The sequence below is a fragment of the Loxodonta africana genome, chromosome 7, assembly GCF_030014295.1.
Source record: "Loxodonta africana isolate mLoxAfr1 chromosome 7, mLoxAfr1.hap2, whole genome shotgun sequence".
NCBI lineage: Eukaryota > Metazoa > Chordata > Mammalia > Proboscidea > Elephantidae > Loxodonta > Loxodonta africana.
In genome coordinates, this window is record NC_087348.1 from 32,448,853 (window position 1) to 32,454,242 (window position 5,390).

The window sequence follows — 5,390 nt, forward strand, 5'->3', positions numbered from 1 at the left end:
ATTTCTATAGGCAGTCAAGGATAGAAGAAACAGCCAAATATGAGGAGTTAATCTTAGAAACAAATAGGGAGTAAAAAAAAAAATGGCTTAAATAACATTTGGTTCCAAATTAGAATATGATACAGGAGTGAGTACAGAAAACTCAGTTGTGTCTATAAATTATTTGTATACTGATTTTAAAAGTTGGTTGGAAATGAGTGTGTATTTTCTAGTTATTTTTTCCCTTTGATATACATTATTCCAGATTTAAAATGCTTATATTTAATGCAGTCTAAATGTATACCTTGATACCTATGCTGTTTATGACAAAAATAATTAGTTCTCCAGCCAGGGTTTCGTTAGTTTTTCTTTTCTTTTTAAGGCAGATCACAATAAATAAATCATGGGTATGTAATGGTGAAAGAAATCTAGTGTTGCTATAGTCCAAGATCCAAGTAGTGGAATCAAGACAGAAATATTAAAAAAAAGTGGAGGTAAGAAAGAGCCTCAAATACACAACTTTGATGATGAATAGTCTCCAGTGGATAAGTGATATTGCTCTGTCTAGGGCATTCTCGTTCTCTGCCAAGGTCAGATTGGAATGAGGACCTGAATTCCATGGGGGGCGATAGGAAAGTACAGATTTAGCCAGAGTTTCTGGAAAAACAACTTAGAATGGCTGGCAAGTGAAGACATCAAATAAATATTGAGGTGACATCTGAGAAAGGAGATACAACCATTATAATAAGAGGGATATTTTTATTTAAAGAGAACTTGTTGATTTGAAAGCATACATATTCTGAAAGAGATACTAGTTCCAGTTAGGAGGGAATAAAAATTCTTAATAGAGCAAAACTTTATTATAAACCTTTGTATATATACATGTATATTAACTATTGGACATAAACAGTTCTACTGAGGGAAAAAAAAACAACTGTAGTCAAATCTAGCAGAGTAAGTATAAATTTTTTTTATGTTGGTATGGTTTTTGTGTTGTATTCAATATTTCTTTTAGAACACTATAAAACTCAGAATCACAGTTCAACAAATAACACATAAAAACAATTTAAACTAAAAAATGGACACTCAAATTAAAGTCTGCATGTTTGGATTTCCTACTTTCCTAATTAGAAGTAAACTAAAAACAATATTGATATTAAAACACTTTGTAATCATAAAACCCGATACCAGTACAGCACATTTAATTAATGATAGAAAGAAGTCAGGTAAATTGCTGAAAGTTTTATTTGGAGTAAATCATTTCTAATAAGCAAAGCATTAGTTTGCCTTTATTTATACATGCTTCTATGACTCACTATACAATAAGATGCTTGCTATTTTAAAGAAGAGTCAATCTTTGATTTTTTTTTTCTCAAACATTTTAATTTCCTAGAAATACTTGCCTATTTAGAATGGTAGAATTAAAGAATAATAATATTAATAATACTTTACGAATATGGGAATTTGCATTTTAAAATTATTTTTCCCTCACAGCATGGTTCTTTATATCTTAAAAGAAGTACTAAAAAGTTTTAAGCCAACACTTCAGCTTTTTTAAGAAGTACTGAGAAATTACTGAATTTGAGAGAGAAAGCTGGTGTTGAAGGATTCAGGGGTGATGTCCAGTCTTTCTACTTACAGCTATCATCAGATAGGATAATATTGTAACCAACAGATATCAGGCACATAATAAAAAATGGTAGTGACATAATGATAGGATCTCTTGGTCTGGCTCCTTTTTCTGTAATAAGTAGCACTTGAATTCATTTTCTTTATTTATATCTGAATAGATATTTTTTAGAGTCTTATAACATGAAATTATAAGTTTAGTCAGGACTACTTATTGTTCTCTCTCTTTTCAGCATAGAAAATGATTTCTTACAGTACATTAAATTAAACTCAGAATAACAGTTTAAAAATATTATGTGTCCCACATTCTCATCGTTAATATAGGGGAACACAGTTTAATATGGAAAAAAAAAAAAGTCCCTTTGTTGTGGGAAGTTGTCGGGTTGGAGGAAGACAGGCATAAATTCTCCTAAAAGCAATATCAAGTGATCAGTGAGTGACACACAGTTTAGAGGTAAAAGGATAAAGACTGAGATCACACTGAAATGTAATCACTAAGAGATTCATGGGAGTCATCCTATTTGGTGAATAAAATAATTTTAAATTTATTTGCTTTCGATTACTTAATTTTGACTGCATGTAACATGTGTAATATCATATAAATACATAAGATACGTAATTGAGACCTATATATAGAAACCACATTTGGTCTCATATCAGTCCATATCTTCTCTGTGTAATTTTATTACATTGCATAAAATGACATTTTATATAGATATGTGGAAGTAGAGAGAAAACTGACTTTATGGTAAACAGAACAACTTGGTAAATATCAGATGCAAAAATAAAGAAAGCATGTTCAAGAGTCAACGTCAAAAGTAATAAGGAGGAAGTGATGATTCGGTTGAGAGAACAATGGATAATTTAAATGCTTAACAATTATTTATTGACTCTTGTCTTAGGGGGCTGTGTCCTGCAGATTCCTAAATCACAATTGTGATCATAATTATTGAATATAATAATGCCATATAATAAACTAAATAAATTTTAGGTAAGCTCTTTATACCTTCTCCTTAATTCTCACAACTCTAAGATAGATATTTAGTCCAATATTTTTTTTTAAATATAAAAAATGACTTCATTTAAATAATGGCTCAGGTCGCCTAAAACAGTTAAGTATTGAAAACGTGATCCAAACCTATGTCTAGAAAAAGAACGTGAGTAGGGAGTTGAAACTCCAGCATGTGTGTGAAGAAGCAACACATATGCAAATTCTTTCAGTCTGCTTCTTCATCTATGAAATAACATGAGAGCAATAACCCTTAATCAAGAAAAATACTTAAGAAATAAATGAGAAAATATTATGGTAATCACTTGACCTACAGTTTCCATTCTCTTTTCCCGGATTCTATCTACAGCTATGATTCTCTTAATTGTTATTAATTCCCTTCTTCCTTCAATTCCTAACTTATCTACCTAGGTCTCCATACGTGTAAAATTCATTGAATCTCTGCATGTCTTATAATTCCCTATCAAAATATGCTTGCTCACATGGTCTCTAGTTAAAATGGATATTCTCTGCTATTGGCCTTTTTAGAAATGATGTAAAAATTATATTTTATAATAGTTTATACTGTCCAATTTTGATTTCCAGGTGCTTCAATTTCAGATGTGTTATTGAAGAGATAAATTTTATGAGAATAACTAATGACAGGTAGCAGGACGTTTAAGGATAAATATACTAGACAGAGTTTCTGAAATAATGTCATAAATGCATGGTAAATGAAATATCTTAAAACATAATGCCTGATCAAATGATGTCTTTTTTATTTTGGTACATGGATGAAACAGGAATACAGATTTAAAACAAAGTACACACACAAAGAGTTAGAGCTATGGTATACAAGGAAGAGAAGGCACACACTGTACTTCAAAAGACTTCATGGAAGAGTTGAGGCATTATGGAAAAATTCAATTGAAAATTTAATGGTGAACAATCCACCAGGAAAAGGTGTGAGATATAAAGGTTTCTGTCTCAGGATTTTGGTTGTTAATGTGATGAGAAAAATATTTTCATTTTGCTATGCCCACAAACAGACAAAAAATGAAAATGCATAAATCAAGAGCCCATCCCTTCTATTCAAATGCAAGCCTAGTATTAAATCTTAATTATGTTGCAATGTCAAGAATTTAGCATGCATTCTCTATTGAATCTCAGTTGTGCTGTTTGACCTGGAATTCCTGCTGGAATTTTCATGGGGATTAGAAATTGCATATGCTACTTCTACACACCTCTGTAGTCTGCAGAATTGGAAAACAGGTCAAACAAGATAATTAATTTCACTATTTTCACAGATGGAACACCAAGAAAACCTACTGGAAGTAAATCACACTTCGGTGACAGAATTTTTTCTTTTGGGATTCTCTGATATTCCTAATCTCCAAATGTTACTTTTTGGGATATTTTTTTCTGGCTTATGTGATTATCTTGATGCGAAATGGCATCATTATTCTCCTAACCAGGGTTGACAAGGCTCTTCAGACATCCATGTATTTTTTTCTCAGTAATTTTTCCTTCTTGGAAATCTGTTACGTGTCTATCACTATTCCTAAAATGCTCATGAACCTTTGGACTCAGAATAGAAATATTTCTTTGTTTGAATGTGCTACATAAATGTGTTTTTTCCTTATACTTGGAGGGACAGAGTGTTTGCTCCTGGCAGTAATGGCCTACGATCGCTATGTGGCCATTTTTAATCCTCTGCACTATCCCCTAGTCATGAATCGCAGGGTCTGTATCCAGTTAGTGACTGGCTCCTGGACCACTGGAATCCCAGTTCAGATAGGGCAGACGTGTCAGATTTTCTCTCTGCCATTTTGTGGATCTAACCGAATCAACCACTTCTTCTGTGATATCCCCCCAATATTCAAGCTGGCCTGCAGGGACACTTTTTTGAATGAGATGTCGGTCTACATAAATGTTGTGTTGTTTATCACAGTTCCATTTCTGTTGATAGTTGGCTACGGCAAAATCATCTCCACCATCCTGAAGCTGCCATCAGCCACAAGTAGAGCCAGAGCCTTCTCCACCTGCTCATCTCATCTTATGGTTGTGGCTTTATTCGTTGGATCAGGAATCATTACGTATTTTCAACCCAAATCCAAACACTCTTCTGGAAGAGACAGATTTCTCTCTCTTTTCTATACCATTGTTGTCCCAGTGTTTAACCCTATGATATATACTCTGAGGAATAAGGACGTCATGGTGGCATTGAGAAAATTGCTACCTTAATGCTTAGTCACATTAGCCAGTAATTTGAACTCATTACCTCTTTTCTCATCTAATTCTGCTGTTGTATAATCAGAAATTAACTTTTGATTTCCTGCCTTAGTATGTATTTTACTCATTCCTGAGCTTGTCATTTTATGCCAGGCTTTCTGATATCAGTGTTCTATCCACAATTGTTGTATTGCAAAAAAGAAATTAATTATTTTGACAAATCTCATGTACAGGTCACTAGTTTATTGCCCCCAGAAAATAGCTGGTGATTTGAGACTGTTTACTGAATAATATAGTCTCTTTTATCTAGTAGTCGATGTCACAATACTTTTTCTCTTAAAAATCATTCCCTTTTACAGTTTTTTTTTTTCTGTTGAACGTTTTCTTTACTTAACTGTCGCTTACTTTTTTCTTTTCATACAGATATCTGCTAATAAAAAGTATTGAATATAGGAGAACTACGGAGAACACTTTTTGAAACTATGTGCTTATATTTTGAAACATTTTACTCAGACATTTACATGCTGAAATCACCTCTTTAAGGTTTCTTATAAAAAACAAA

At 32.5% G+C, this 5,390-nt stretch overlaps 1 pseudogene; it reads left to right on the forward strand.

Annotated features, from left to right (window-relative positions):
• Positions 1-3,273: 3,273 nt before the first annotated feature.
• On the forward strand, positions 3,274-5,180 carry LOC100660832 (olfactory receptor 10AG1-like; annotated as a pseudogene).
• Positions 5,181-5,390: the final 210 nt, after the last annotated feature.